At 45.5% G+C, this 16,699-nt stretch overlaps 1 protein-coding gene across 3 annotated transcripts in view; it reads right to left on the reverse strand.

Moving 5' to 3' along the window:
- The window catches only part of PBX1 (PBX homeobox 1), a 297,657-nt gene that overhangs the window by 131,226 nt on the left and 149,732 nt on the right, over positions 1 to 16,699 (reverse strand). The window lies entirely within an intron of this gene.

The raw sequence follows: 16,699 nt of genomic DNA on the forward strand, positions 1-16,699 counted from the left end.
GATGCTGAGAAAGATTGAGGGCAGTAGGAGAAGGGGACGACAGAGGATGAGGTGGTTGGATGGCATCACCGACTAAATGGATATGAGTGTGAGTGAACTCCGGGAGTTGGCGATGGACAGGGAGGCCTGGCGTGCTGCGGTTCATGGGGTTGCAAAGAGTCGGACACGACTGAGCGACTGAACTGAACTGAACACCGAATTGCACTGCTGAAGCATCTGACAAAAATGAAGTGATCAAAAAGAGTGGCTGGAGGGAACGCAGAAAGCGAGAGGAAGGGCTTCTTCCTGCATCATGGGAGTACAAGAGAGGCTCTTAGAGAAAGCGACTGCTAAGACAGATGCTGGACAGGGAGGCCTGGCGTGCTGCGATTCACGGGGTTGCAAAGAGTCGGACACGACTGAGCGACTGAACTGAACTGAAGACAGATGCCCGTCTCCGCTTCTGCCTCTGCTCACAGGGAATCTGATGCTGTCACTGCCCCTAGATGTGCCTGTTTCTTTCTATGTAAAAGTCACTCTCCCAGTCCTGTACAGAGTGCGATGAAGATCCGAACAAAGGACATCTAAGAAGAACTGCTTCCCAGTGTGAGGTGCGGGGCTACTTTTACTAGTAACGCATTCTTTCGTCATTATAGGTTTTACGAGTTACCTCTCTTCCTATAAGACTTTCTAAAGACATTTTACACTTCATAAAGCTCCACCTTATACACAGTAGACTTCAAACATGGCACTGAGAAAAGTGGCTGGGCTTCCCGTTTTACATTAATCCCTGGGTGTGGATTCAGCATGCATCTGCTCAAATACCCAGGTATGACTGCGCTTTTCTGGTTAATTCACTGGTTCCAGCCATATTCATGGCTGAACGCCATCTGGTTGACTAGACATATTGATCCTTTGCAATCTAACCTAATCACTGTTAGCATGGCTAAAACAACTGGACCGGCAGGTCATAGTCCAGTTACTCAACTGATGGACAGGTAGACCCAGGAGCCACCATTCTCATCCCATCCTATTCTTTCTACATTAAACCCAGAAAAAGACCATAATGTCTGTAAACTTTACTTATTCAAGTCAGAAAGATCCTATTCCCTAGAGGAAGCAGCTATGGGTTGACCAAAATGTTGGTGTATAAAAAGAGAACTCACAAATAAACACTAGGTACAAACTCTGATTGTTCCACAATAGTCTCACATGAAATTTAATCTGGTCAAAAACAGACTAAACTTCTAAGGCTAAAGGTCTGTACAAGACACCATGTAATAGGATATCACTTTTTCAGAGATAATATCCAATGACCCAGGGCAGTCAAAAGTTTTTAGTTGAACACAAGAGAAGGAAATTCCAGAAGTTCTTAGGTGGTTACATTTCATTTCCAAATCCTGAGGTTGTCTAAGATTCCCTCTACCAACCAAAAAGTAGGACAAAACAAAACCCATCATGGTGCCAACCATTCCAGTTGCCTTGAGCAAGTCACTTTAATTCTCCATTTGGCTTTCTTGCCAAAAAAAAAAAAAGACGGATAGCTACTTTAAGGATTTACTTGTGTATGTAAAGTGCTTTGAAGATAGGAAGCCAGACATATTACAGGACCATTATTTCTGCCCCAAAACGTGTTTGTTATGGGTTGAGCATCAAATGTTCCTGATTTGTGCATTAGTCTGAGAATGTTAGACATGCAATGGTTTAAGGATTGCTGGAAGCAAAACAGAACGTGAGCTGTGTTTATGGGTAATCAGTCTGGCAAATCACCAGGGGCTGAAAGCTTACCTGTGGGGAAGCAGAAAGGTGGTAGGGAAGTCAAGGCCATGCAAACAGACCAGGTTAGAGAAGATCAAGAGAGAGTCAAGAGAACTGCACTCTGGCGTGTGAGGCCCTGGATGATTAAGGAGGTTTCTCTTCAGGAGGACTTCCTCCTGGGGTTTCTGGTTAAATGTGTGAACACAGGGGTAGACAGCAGCCTCTCTGTGAGAGACAAATAAGCATTCTGAAGACTCAAGAAGCTAAAGTCAGCGGAGGCTCACTTTGGCACAAACCTTGGGGGAATTTATGCATTATTAGCCAATATCAGAGCCTCCAAGCATGTGTCCCTTTAGAACAAGAACTCTCAAAGGCCTGACAAGGAGGAAGGGACAAATGCAGGTCCTTGTTTTGCCTTCCTGCTCTCTGCATGTCTCCACTGGGGGAGGAACATGCCGTGCTTAGGAGCCTAAAACACCACAAGGGATTTTCCAATGAAAAGTGGAACCCAGAGGTCCCTCTGCTTACTACAGCATTTGTCATTCAAAGCCAAGCACACACAGGACCAAGGCAGGCATCCCAAAGCTACAATAACGGGATCCCAGGAAGTAGCTGCAGAGTACAGGCAAAAGCCCAGTAAGTAACGTCAACATGACCAGGGATAAGCAGAACCCCTGCCCTCTTCCACCTCAAGAGGGGACAAAGACGAGCATCACAAAGCAGTCTGAAAGCGTCAGACAAGGAAGGCAATGCGGTTCCAAAATCTGTGGACCAGGTCCCGTCTCTGGATGAGGCAGATCCTCAGGCGCCTCTCCCTTCACTTTGCTGCTAAAAACGGCACCGAGAATACCTTTCTTCAGCTACTGCAAAACACATCTGAGCAGGAAAAGAAGGTACCAGATGCGAGACGTACCATCACTGCTGTCTAGAGCAGTGGTTCCCAACCTTGGTGGCACCAGGAACCAGTTTCATAGAAGACTATTTTTCCATAGATGGAGAGTGGAAGCGGTGGGGGTGAAGAGATGGTTTCAGGATTACTCAAGCGCACTACTGTGCACTTTATTTCTATTATTATTATATCAGTTCTAACTCATATCATCAAGCATTAGACCCCAGGGGCTGGGGATCCCTGGTCTACAGGAAGTCGTTTATATTTCCCTGTGTGCATGTCTGTGTGTATATGAGAAGAAGCACACTCATGAGAGAGAAATCGAGGGGCTAGGAAGCTCAAGGACTCCATAATTGGGGGCTGTGATTTATGTCTCTGCTGACTGCAGAAAAGAGCAAACGTTCTGACAGAGCCTGCAAGGGACCCACATGCCACAGAGATTCATAACCGATAGCATCTGACAATCTCATTTCCCATTAAAACAAGATTTTTCTGGGGCCAAGGAAGGGTGAATCAAAACCAATTAAAATGCCCCGCAGCTTCTAAGAAGCTTAATCCAAGTTTGAGATGAAAGTACTTTGTTTCAGGTAAGCCTATATGTGCAGAGAGACCCACAGACTTGCTACACCTGTCCTATAAGCCGATTTACACTATTTGGAGATAGAAGCTGAGTTCAGTAAATGCTCCCCACACTTCAGCTCCTTCCAGGCTGTGGGCTCTGGCCCTTCTTCTCATCTGCACGGTTCAAATTAATTATACACTTTAATTTCATGAATTATTAATTTGATTCTGACTCGGCAGCTTATGATTATCCAGCGCTACAGACTATACAATTCCAGCTTCATTAAAACATCACCAGCTGCCTGAGAGACAGACATTAAATAGGGGAGAGCAATAATAAAATTAAGCTTCCGGCGCATAGCAACAGAGTCTTCCCCAGCCGTAGGCAGTGCAGGGCTCTGCTGCCTGGCTGGCCTGGGCAGAAAGGAAAAAGTCCTTTCAGACACGTCCACGCCCCTTCTTAGAAGGTTTCTTGGCCTTCCACCATGTACGCAACTTCAGATGGTCAGATGGCATGATGGGGGCTGGGAGGGTGTATTCATCTGTCGATCTCTTCCTCCAAACCCATTCATATGCCCACCACCCAACATTAACTCTTTGACGACTGTCACTGCTCCAAGCACCACCCACTGCTAGCCACCACCCAGCATTTGCCAGTGCCAGCTTTTGAGGAGGGTCCACGATTGTTTACAACCTAGCAGGCAGGGTGGAGGGTAAGCCTCTTGGGAGTCAGTCCAAAGAACTTTGCACTAAGTCTCTCTTCCCTCTCTTTGGCTGTTTGGTTTAAGAAGAGGCAGTATGGTGATTGCAAATGAATTGGGTTTTAGGTGCAGCTTGTAATGTGCCCAGAAATCAGTTCCCCCACCCTTCAGAGATCATATATGTATAATGCCTAGTATCAGGTCCGGTTCATGATAAGGTTTCAATCTGTACCCCACACTTGCATTTATAAAATGAGGGAATCAAGTTCACAGCATCTCAAAGTTCCTCTAGTGATGATTTCTCCATGCGGAAAGGTTACCGTTCTTATAAATCTTACAATGCTTGAGCCAGATTTGATAAAACTTTTCTAGAAATTCCATGCTTACTATTAGCAAAGAGCATTAGAAAACCATGTATGTATAACTCACATACTGCCATAGGTTTTTAGCTGTACCTTCCTGGAAAAGACCCTGGGTAGTTAAAAGTCCCAGTCACACCTTTTTTCAAAGAATTAAGAAACAACTGGCTGCTAAGACAAAGTCCCAGTTCAGCCAGGACTAGAAATAAGTGACAAAGGGGAAAGATGACCAAAAGGAAGGAGAGAGTGAGAAAAATGTTTCCTGAGGAGAGATGCGAGAAGAAGGGAAGAAAGAGGCAACCAAGCACCTTTCTCCTTCTCTCTTGTGTACAAACAGCCAGTTAAGAATGCAGAGTCCTCTGTGGATTAATACACTCCTTGAAATAAATAAACCTGCAGCAGCCTTCTCCCAGCAACTTTGTGGCAAAACAATTTGTAGAAGGAAAAGGTTGGAATTTAGACATTCCATTTAACTGCTTCAGAAATCTAAGGACCTCGAACCTTGTGGGATTTGAAATCGATGGAATTAATTAAGGGAGATGTCTGGCACTTTCCACTAAGTAATCAGCAGGTACAGTAGACCTGAAAGTCTATAAAGAAAAATGGAACAGGGTGACATTGAGGGAGGCAGTAAGGATTAAAAAATGAGCATCCAAGTGGGAAAGGCACACACCCATTGATCGCAGCATAAGAGATTAAGGCTCTGGTGAGCAGCAAGAAGCTGCTGTAACGGAAAATGGTTACACAGCATGAAAGTAAGCCTGCAGATATCTACATTCAGTGACAGCCAGGCATGGGAGTCAACATGAGGGACCAACCACTTGCCAGGGAGCCTAGAGCGGAAAGTCAATCCAAGGGAAAGAGGCAAAACTAGGTTTAAAAGAGAAGAGCATCTTACAGGTTCGTGTGCCATTTGATACCACGTGATAACATATTTATTGTCTATTTCTTTCATCAAACAGAAGCTCCATGAGGACAAGGATTCTGTCCGCTCTGTTTGTGTTCATCCCTAGTGCCTAGAGTATAGCCTGACCCAATAAAGACGCTCAAAACAGTTCTGTCACGTGAATGAGCATCACTTGTTAAATGATGGACTAATGGATGAAACCCTGTGTGAATATGGCATATGTGATAATTCATGCTCCCACACGCTGCTTGTCCTTGGGTGAGACTCCTCCTCTCCCTGGGGTGAGCCAACACTAGGCAGAGGAAGAGAAATCTCTTCAAATGAGATGTTCAGTATTCATATCTGGGGAACAGGAGTGGACCATTAGCAACTCAACCTTTCATGCTAAAACAGTAAACAGGAAAAAGGGAACTCAGGTAAACGTTTTAGAAGGTATTCTACAGTGGAAAACAACTGCCCTCACCTACTAGAGCCCAGAAAAGTCAAATGTTTCAGCTTTCAAGGCATTACCTTTCTACCTCCATTCTCTGCAATCCTATATTATGAAGGACCAAAAAACAAATCAACCAACCAGAAGACACTTGCCCCCCAGTTTTACAGATGAAGTCTCTGAGATGTGGAACAGAGTCTAAAGAGAATTCTGGCCACACAGAAAATCAGATGGAAGGGAGTTTTAAGACCAGCAAGCTCCCAAATTCATTTGCAACCCAGTCAAATACTTGCTTAAGCACCCGTGGGGAAGAAACAGTGACTGCCACGTTCGTGGGTGCACGACTGACCTTTCTACCACAAGCACAACTGGAAAAAAGTCCCCTGCACAACAATGCCAAGAGGCAAATCCCAGAAACAGGAACAGACAGTTGCATGAACTTGAGAAAGCTTACGGATGCTCGGGACTAGAGAGATCCTTACGGATACCCACACCTGCCCCAACCCCCGCAGCCATCTTCTCAAGGGTTCACGTAGAGACTAGGATGACTATCATCTGTCTTGACATTCTTTTGGATAAAAGCCCCCTGACCCTTGTGCAGGAGGGTTCGCTTAGAATTTGTCTTTTGTTGCAATGAATAGACTGTGACTAGACCTCAGGAAGGAAACCACAGAAGGCTGAAGCCCACCATGGCTCCAGTACTGAAGAAGTGCCTCCCTTGGAACAGAGATCACGAGACCAACAAGTCATGTTCCACTGAGCATCTCTGTTACCTTAACAGGCATCTCACCATCTCCTTCTTCAAATACCACTTGCTGTTCCTACTGAAGAAAACATTGGTTGGAACTGGAGGCATGCGTGCATGCTAAGTTGCTTCAGTCATGTCTGACTCTTTGCAACCCCACGGACTGTAGCCAGCCAGGCAAGAACACTGGAGTGGGTTGTCATGTCCTTCTCCAGGGGATCTTCCCGACCCAAGGATCAAATCTGCATTTCTTACGTCTAACCTGCATTGTTAGGTGGTTTTATTTTTAATTTATTTTAGTTCTACCAGTTTATTGCTACCAACCCATCTCCCTCCACCCTCACGGACGCATGCTCAGTCATGTAACCCCATGGACTGCAGCCCACCAGGCTCCACTGTCCATGGACTTTTCCAGGCAAGAATACTGGAGTGGGTTGCCATTTCCTTCTCCAGGTAGGTGGGTTCTTTACCACTAGCACCACCTGGGAAGCCCTGGGACTGGGGGCAGAGGTACTCAAGCATCAGTGATACTTCTCTAGGTGAGCCCCTGGTTTAGGCACTGGCAGAAGGTATGCTTGAGGGGCTCCTGTGTGTGTCAGCAGATGCTAGCCTGATAGGTTGCAGCTACTGTCTCTGTGACTTCTTCCAGATGAGGTTAGAAGGTTCCAGAGTTCTTGGGTATACCATACAGTCAGTCCTAGCCACTTTCCTTCCTTGGTGGACAGAGCAACAGTGCAGGGAGTGAAATGCTGATTTTCCCTGCAGAGTCCAAATGTCAGTCAGTCCTGTATGCAAGTATCCTTCAGAGCGGTCAGCATGATCACATCGGGATCCTTGGCACAATGGGAACTTCTCACAGTAAAAGATCCAGCCACCTCTGCCATCTCGGAACTCAGAACCAGACAGGATGAAGTTTCCCATGAGCCCAGATATCTGTAACTGTCATCGTTAGAGCCACAGGACTGTAAAAAATAAAAAATATGCAGAACAATGCAGGAAGGATTTTCTGAAACAGAAAACACAATCTTTCATTGTTTCCCCTGTCTTTACAACAGAAACACGATGTTGGGCCTGCCTAGATGTGGGGACTTTCCAGTTTCCATGTGAGGCTGGACATTTTGCATACAATACAAATTAGTTCCTCAAAATCAAAATCAATTGTCATAAAATGTAGGCAAGTGTTTTCCCATGGGGCAGGCATTCGTGGTAAAACTGGAAATGTTCTACTTGATTCTAATGCTTCACGAAAAGGTCAGCATGGGATTCCAGAGCTTTACCTACAGGATGTTAACTCTGTGTGCAGGCAGAGTGAAACGGGGAGGGTCAGTGTGCCCGGGCTCACCGTGTCCACATCGCTCTGATCACATGTCACAGGCCCAGCAGCAGGCTGCATGCTTCAGAAAACAAATAAACACACACATACGCGCGTGCGCACGCACACACACACACACACACACAGACCCCATGCACTTTAAGGAGCCAAAACACTTCCAAATTCAATGACAGGAATAGTGGGCCACAGCTGGCATGCTCATTGGATGGGACAAAAACAATGTTACTATGGAATTAATTAATTAATTAATCTAAATCCCGGGGTTTCAATTCAGTGGGGCCTGGCATAGAATCACCTGGGGGGCTTTGCAAAAATACACACGCCTGGGTCTCCCCCACATCCAGAGATTATGACCCAGGACAGGCACGATTTTAAAAAGATCTCCAGATAATTCTAATATGCCATCCATCTTCTCCCAGATTTCTTGTAAATATGATTTTTACAATTTGAATTAATAGCCTACAAAAGCTTTCCAATACTCAGGTCAAGTTAAAACGGCTTGTACTTCTGGTGTCCAGGTTCTGGTTGTGGATTCATCCGAGAATTGCATCACATTTGGGATCAGGGCTCACATTCCACATGATAGCCCTGATGTCAGACCATTAGCTTCCTAACCTTCTCTCTCCAGGATGAGGTACAGACAGAAGAATTCTTGCCAATCCCCCACCTGCCTCAGATCTAAACCCAAATGAAAATGTAAAGAAAAATGGCTCATCATGGCGTTGCCTGCTCCTGGGACACATCCTGCCCGTGTGTCCTTCTCACAGACCAGTAGGCCTGGGGAGATCTCCTTGGGCAGTTCTTGGTACCCCCTGGCTTGTTCAATTTATCTAATCTGATGGTATCTCTGGCCAGAAGCAAGGCTGAGTAGAATTCTGCAACAATTTTGTTATCAACCGAAAATTATCATTTGGCCATTTCCCAAAGGTCAGCCCTTCCTCTTTCAGTAAATCCAAGTGTGATTCAACTTTGAGGGAGGAGAATTTACCATAAAGACTGGAAAAACAGGACTGCAGTTCAGTTTCAAAAGACTTAAAATAGGCCTTACTTGAAATCCACATTTTTTTCCATTTTAAAATCTGAAATTCTGAAACAGACTTCCCTTTCATCACCAGTCCCTGCCACAAAAAATAAAGAGTCCGTCGATAGCTCCGTCATGTTTACGTCAAGTCTGGATGGTCAAAAGCATCCCCGAGTCTCCAGTGAGCTGCAGCCAGGCAACCTCTGTCATCAGCTTTGATCTCAAGAAGGAGCAGAGTCAGGCTTAGCTCATCGCCAAAGCCTGGGCGATTGGGGTTTGGATCTTCATGTGTTCTGAGGTCAATGCCACATGAATACTCATCATGTGATAACATTTAACACAGTAAATCTGTAGAATCATCTTAAAGATCCCTTTTGCCACCCAATTCCTCAATATACCATGTACCAGGGTTAGTCCTCTCAGCATCCACAATAATGCAAGTCACCACATCGAGACCACTCAGAGTCAGAGTTGGGAGTTCCCCAAGGCAATCCACCCAGGGGCTTCACCTAGTAGTCACTGATTTTCACCCCAGGCACGTTGCGGGTGACAGACCCTTTTGCAAAACATAATCTAGATTCTCCAAAATAACCTTGAACAAGCTACAATGCCAATACCACACGGTATCATTATATATGAGTCCATACGTATAAGTTTAGAGTTAAAAAATAACAGGTAAAGCATGCTGTTATGACCAAGTTCACATGGAAATACAACTAACATTTTTACTAAAATGTCCAAGAAAGCTCAAGAATCAGGCTTTAGACTGAACTCCTACCTCCATGACTTAAGTGTGTGTGCCCTCGGGCAAGTTTCACTATTGAAGCTCAGTTTCTGAACTATACTAATGGGGATAAATATTACTTATCTTGATTCTTGTTTTGCAGAGTAAATAAAACAAATATGGCATCTGACACATCAGTTCAGTTCAGTTCAGTTCAGTCGCTCAGTCGTGTCCGACTCTTTGCAACCCCATGAATCGCAGCACGCCAGGCCTCCCTGTTCATCACCATCTCCCGGAGTTCACTCAGACTCACGTCCATCGAGTCCATGATGCCACCCAGCCATCTCATCCTCGGTCGTCCCCTTCTCCTCCTGCCCCCAATCCCTCCCAGCATCAGAGTCTTTTCCAGTGAGTCAACTCTTCGCATGAGGTGGCCCAAAGTACTGGAGCTTCAGCTTTAGCATCATTCAAGTGATTAATAAAAGACTGCTAATATAGTAACAGTTATTGCTATGATTATTAATAGAGATTACTGTCCTTGAGATTATACTAGGTACTATGTATTAGCGGTGGCCAGGAACTAGACAGGGAACAAATAAACATTAACTCCACTTACTGCTCTGAAACCAGAATCTCCCCCTAGTGGACGCCTGTTAATTTGTTCTTTAACTGCTGGGTTTGGTGAAGGCACACGTGTTTCCAGGCAAGGCTTAAACAAAAATTGTGTTTTGTTTCTCCATCAGAAATGTGGCCTGGTCAATGTAGGGAAGGTGTCTAGAGAGTGTTTGTTCTAACTTTCTGAAGCCAACACACAGCTGCCCAAGTAGCTGGGATGCTGTACTCCCACCATCCCAGAGCTACTCAAAGACCATCCCAGCTGCTGCTGCAAGTATTTTTAGCTGCATTATTCATCTGAACACCTGCCTGACAATCCGAGACAGAGCTCAGTCTTGGAAGGGAGAGGCCCCAGGGACACCCAAGGATTCCTTCTCAACACGGTTCTATCTGCTGGTCAGTATTCATCCTGCAGCCAAGAAGGGCCTTTCTCTTAAGTCTGGTTCTGCTCACACCACACACCTGGTGGAGAGATGTCTCCACGGAAATACCTCCAGCGTCACGTTCTTAAAGGCTCTCAAGAGAGCAGGTACCTAATACCATGCTGACACAGATAAAATACAGAGCATCTCACCGAGGTGACTATCAACACGTTAACCACCCTCAGCTGTGCTTCCCATGGCGGCACGCTACTAACCGATATCATTTCCTTCATTTTTACCAAAAGGAGAACAGATTCAGTGGCAAGTGCTATGAAAGCACAAACCTCTCTCTGATCTCTCAGTTGTTGTTTATTTGGGTTCTTCTCAAATGTAAGGTCCATTCTTCTATTCTCTGTTGACTCCAAACTGAACTATTTTTGAATGCACTGCCCCAACTCCTCTCCATCACCGTCAATTTCCCCCCACCACTACCCTGGAACAGAACTGCTCTCTGCCTCCGAGACCAAACGGTGACTGTTGGAGAGCATTCTATATTTTAATTATTCAGTATTGAACCGTCACAGCCGGGGTGAGCTCAACAAATTGAAAAGACTGCTTTTTAGGCCTTGTGAGAAAAGACTTGGGTATGTTTTGCCTTTTCCCCGCTTTAAGAGTTTCTAACTCAGTACCAGGAACATGCCAGGTGCTGAATAAAAGCCTCTTCTCAGAGCCACACTATGACCTGCCTTCATGCCTTCTCACTGGTAAGATTCTTGCTGCTGGCGCTTGGGTGCAGCTCACTGGGCCCTGCTGTCTCTGCACATGCAGCCTTGGGCTAAATTACCTGATTTTTCAATATTTAGGTTTCATACTCTGTTGAAGGGGCTAAGGATCTTATTATTTATTTAACTCACAGGAGTCTTATGCGACTGCATGTTTATGAAAGGTTCTGAGGGCCCGAATGAATGATGCTATACATGTACCCAGTCTCACTGCCTCTTACATACAGATCCATGGGTGATGTGCTCAGAGTCACATATAAAAACACGACTTGGCAGTCACCACACACACCATTTTCTTATGATTCAAAAACATCTTGCTGGCATAATTCATAAGAAGAATTTCTTTATATTTAATGACCCAAATATGCCAGTCATGTGCCTCTGAGAAGCAAGTTAGAATGAACAAAACAGCAATTTTATTCTAACCCCCTCCCCCCAAATAATCTCTCTGCTTGGATTTTGACCTCTGTGAATGACTGTTCTCAGAAGCCAAGAAGAGGGCAACCAGCCTTTGCGGGAGGTCATTTCATGGAGTAGTGATGAGAAAAGTCTTGGAATACAAAGGGCCTTGGCAATGTGAGTTATAGGTCCAAAGACACAGATTTTTAACAGACTGACAGAATTCATGCTTTCAGGCGAAGAGTTGATCCTGGTCAGGATTTCTGAGTCAGTGGAACAGAATCAGATAATCCACAGACTTGGAAAGGAAACATCAGTGCCCCAGCCCAGCTTCTTGTGCTGAAGGCATGAGATCGTGAAGCAAAAGCAGACCTCTGTCTACACTGAATTTATCCATTTATTGAGTTTCTACTATGGTCCAAGTATTCGAGTATAGATTTCTACTATGATCCTAGTGCCTATATCCTAACTAGGATATAGCAGGAAACAAGTTAGATAAAGTCCCCAGTCATGATCCCCTGGTAAGTTTCCTCTCTATCTTCAGGAAGAATGAAAAGATCCCAGAGCAATCCACTGGAGAGGGTTCCCCAATGACGCTGCTGCTGAGAATCTCAAAGTCAAAGGACTCACAGATCACTAAGCCTTCCTAAGGCTCCATGAACAACCAACTGCAAACAAAACAAGTAACCATTCTGTGCTTGAAATTGGGCCTCTGCCGTCCTGAAAGATTCTCCAGCAGAACTACCAAAGACACCATCATCATTTCTCACTGCTTTTCCTAAAAGAGATTTAAGAGATGAATGGCTAAGAACAGGCACACAACTGAGAAAATCATTTAATGAAAAAGTCATCACTTGAGAAGTCCAATTAAAAGTCATATTCATTCATTCATTCAATTATTCAATAGTCAACATGTATTGAGCAGCTCTGTGTGCAAAGCACCGTGAGAGCTTGGTGCCTTGGGAAATACTGAGATGGATGGCACAGTCCCAGCTCGGGAGGAACTTAAAAATCAATTGGGAAATTACAATCCTCATTTTACAGATGAGTAAACAGTGGCATGGACAGTTATGGGATTTATTTTAAATGCTTCATCCTATAGCTAAATCATAAAGTCATCATATAGGTGGAAAACACTGAGCTGGAAGGTAGGGTATTCTAGTTCTAATCCCAGTCCCTTCTCTGGGGCTTCAGTCTCCTCTTCTGAAAAATAAGGAGGTAGGTGTTTAGAGGGAGAACCCTACAGCTCTGAGATTCTACGACTCTGCCACTTGTGAGAGTGAGATGAGATGGCTGGATGGCATCACTGACTCAATGGACCTGAGTTTGAACAAGCTCCAGGAGAAAGTGAAGGACAGGGAAGCCTGGTGTGCTGCAGTCCATCGGGTCACAGAGAATCAGACATGACTGAGTGACTGAACAACCACCTGTGACCAACAAGGTTTGGTGGTTACAACTAGAGAACAAAGTCTCTTGACAAAGGGAAGGTCTTTTGATAAGAATTATTATTTAGCTAACTTCCCGTCCTATCTAAAGGAATATGGAAGCCATTCCATTCTGTTGGCCTGTTGTATTTCTTCTTAGAAGATTCTTAGATCTAGGTGGGCTACGTCTTCTGCAGATTTTCTAACTAGTACCGCTGCCATCTTAGCAACAATGGCAAAGAAAGCTGCAGCTCTCCTCTACATCTCTCCAGCCCCTGCTAGTTGTTATAACACAGGGTAATAAGTGTCTGGAAGAGCTATGTTGCTCCCTGTAAGAATAACTACTCTAAAGATAACGTAACCAGCCTGTGTGTGTGACGTGACAAATGGAGGTACAGACTGCATGTTAAGAACTCTTAATTAAAAGCTTAATAGACAGTCGGAGGACTGAACTAGGTCATATGTAAGGTCCCTTCCAGCATTAGCTTTCTGTATTACACGACTATGAATTTTGTGAAGAGAATGTAAAAGATTCCTGTATGGAGTTAACCAGTGACTCTAAAGTGTTAACTCATTTCTATTCTATGTGTGGGTACTAACTTGCAAAAAGAAGAATAAAAATTAGTGTTGAAAAACCTCTGTTTGGGTTTTTAAAGATAGACCATTTCATAATTTTATTACATTTTTAGACTTCTCTCGGAACTTGGGGGATGTGTTCTAAATTGCCAATCAGCTGGCCACTTTGCAGTATGTGAGCTGTAAAATATATGTGTGAAAGTCTAAACGACAGAAAGATTGCTTTAAAGCCTTTTGCTTATATTTAATTTTTCCCTTCCTGCTTCCATTTGTCCTTAACACTTATTTTTTTAATCCTAGAGGCACAGGTGGTTCTCATTTCAGGCTGCACGCTATTCAAAGATTAATGAATAAAGGGCGCCTTGTAAACAGATTAGCATGATAATGGTAATAATGCTTTCTGCTGCCTTCTGTGCCTACTTCAATCTGTGTGCCCCGACAAATGCCTCCCCCCACCCCCACCCCCCGCCCCGCCGTGCATGGCTCCCCTTGTCCTTCTTTCCCACCACCTGATTCTACTCTTCTAGTCTTCGGCAGACAAAAGTGAGTCAGGAATCAGGCAGCTGCTCAGAGAGCAAGAGAGGATAGGAAGAGGAGGCAAGAGATGGAGACAGAAAGACAGACAGAAGCACAGTAGACCGTGTTTCACTTTAGGATAAAATGTACTCTAGGACAAAAAGGTTTATGCGAAATAGAGAAAGTACAAGACTTCCATTGTCTAACGCAAACAGTACCTTCCAACTTCCCTGTTTTTAGGACATTTGTTGCCTATCACAACTGTATCTTTCCTCCTGCTGCTGCTAAGTCGCTTCAGTCGTGTCCGACTCCGTGCGACCCCATAGATGACAGCCCACCAGGCTCTGCCGTCCCTGGGACTCTCCAGGCAAGAACACTGGAGTGGGTTGCCATTTCCTTCTCCAATGCATGAAAATGAAAAGTGAAAGTGAGGTCGCTCAGTCGTGTCCGACTCTTCGTGACCCCATAGACTGTAGCCTACTAGGCTTTTCCGTCCAGAGTACTGGAGTGGAATGCCATTGCATTCTCCATCTTTCCTCCTACTTTTTATTTTAACATGCTTGATCTCACATTCATACCTCTGCATGTCAGATTCAAAACTGTTCTAGAACCATACACATCACGGCCCAGAGAATGAGGTCTTAGAAGCAAAAGCTAGCTGTTGATTTAGCTTTTATTTGTCAGCGGAAAGCCATAAGCTCCAAGGGTCTTTCCTTGAAGGCTTTAGTGAGAGGCAGAAACCTGGAGCTCTCTGAAAACTTTCAGCTCACCCCTGAGGAGGCTGAAAAAAAGTGAAAGTGTTTAGTCATTCAGTCGAGTCATTCAGACTCTTTGGGACCCCATGGACTGTAGTCTGCCAGGCTCCTCTGTCCATGCAATTCTCCAGGCAAGAATATTGGAGTGGGTAGCCATTCAATTCTCCAAGGGATCATCATGATCCATGGATCAAACTGGGTCTCCTTCATTGCAGGCAGGTTCTTTACCACCTGAGCCACCAGGGAAGCCAGCATGGTTATTAATCCACAGCTTCGTGGGTCCCCAGTTTATACAGCTCCTTAAGCCTCAATCAGTGTCTGAATCTCTGCACCCATGGACCTGCCTGAACTCCCTTCCTCTTAATGTAACTCATGTCTGGCCTCCAAGCCTGCATGAGGATGAGCTGAATGGGGAAAATCTCTCTGGAGGGATACCATCAAGACACCCATAATGTGGATTAAGTCCAAAAGCCAAGGTCAGTCCCTGCAGCAGGAGGGAATGTGGAAAGGACCCAGCATCCATGCCTGAAGGTCTGGACGGAAACAACAGCAGCCGGGAGACACAGCTGAGCCAGCGCTGGGGCCCACACACCAGGCCAGGAAACTCAGCCCCATCCCTCCCTTTGTCTCCTAAGACCTGAGCGTGTTTTCCCTCATTTGAGGGGAGCCCAGAGCACGGGGAGCTGGGCTGACCCTCGGCCTCTCGTGTTGATTAACATCCCCCTCCGCCTCCCTCTGACCCCCATGGGGGCACCCACCCCACCTCCTTCCTCTGTGCCTTCTGATACCAACCGAGAAAAGGGAATCTAAAAATAAAGCTGGGGCCAGAGCGTGTACCACTCGATTGGGCTCCTGTGCTCACAGATCTGCTTATTTCGGCCTATCTCTCCCCAGCGATAAGGCTGCTAACAGCCTGTTATCAGCCAGTCGGTGAAAATGTGCTCCAGCCTGATTAGGCCTCAGTCTTTGCCAAGGTTATAAACAGCCCTTATCGTTTTCCCGAACAGAATAATCCGGACAGTATCAGCTCAGAAACATATGGGCCACACAGAGAAGATAGCCGCTGACGGACACTTCATTTTAATTGTAACGAGTGGGTAGTGGCAGCCTGCAGACAGCAGACAGAGAGCTGCCCGACTGGCAGCAAGGCTGGGTTTTTTTTGTTTTTAATCCCTTCCTCCTTCCCTGGTTTCCAGTGCCTAAACTGCTTTGATATTCCGGGTGGCATAATGAACTGGACCATGCCCCAGATGTTAGCAGTTAGCAAGCAAGACCCCTCCCTAAAAGGCAGATGGGACCCTTATGATTCTCTTACAGGGAAAAAAAGAGCCAGCAAAGGGGAAAGCTGGGGAGGGAGTGGGGTACAGCTCTTTCTGCCCTTCAGCCCCCAATTCAATTTTAATAACCCACCTCTTACTCAACCCTGATCTCCTGCCCCATGATCAAGCTGCTTCTTCAGAGACCCTCCCCTTCCCAGCCTAGGAATGCCACATCCCAGTGCCCGGAAAAGAGCCAGCCCTCTATATATGGTGGCGTGTATATCATCTCCTTCAGCTTTTCACAGGTAGACACAGACATCAACCAAGATGATGTCTGAAGAAGGGGCAAGCCCAGGCTTGCAGGGATTTTGTGTCCTGAAAGCAATCTCCTCAATCTAGTTTCTCCTTCTGCTCTTTTGGGTTCCTCTTTCTCCTTGTTCTTCTGGCTTTTCACAGAAAGTCAACTATCTGTGGGACTGGAGGGCAGTCAGGGGGCATCCCCCAAAGAGAAAATTGGGATGGAAAAGTTTTGACGAAAGGGCTCACCTCTCTGCTTCCAGGTCAGCAGACGTCGTGGTGGCTGACAGCTCAGCCCTGGGTCACT

This window comes from Capricornis sumatraensis, chromosome 2, assembly GCF_032405125.1.
Source record: "Capricornis sumatraensis isolate serow.1 chromosome 2, serow.2, whole genome shotgun sequence".
Lineage (NCBI taxonomy): Eukaryota > Metazoa > Chordata > Mammalia > Artiodactyla > Bovidae > Capricornis > Capricornis sumatraensis.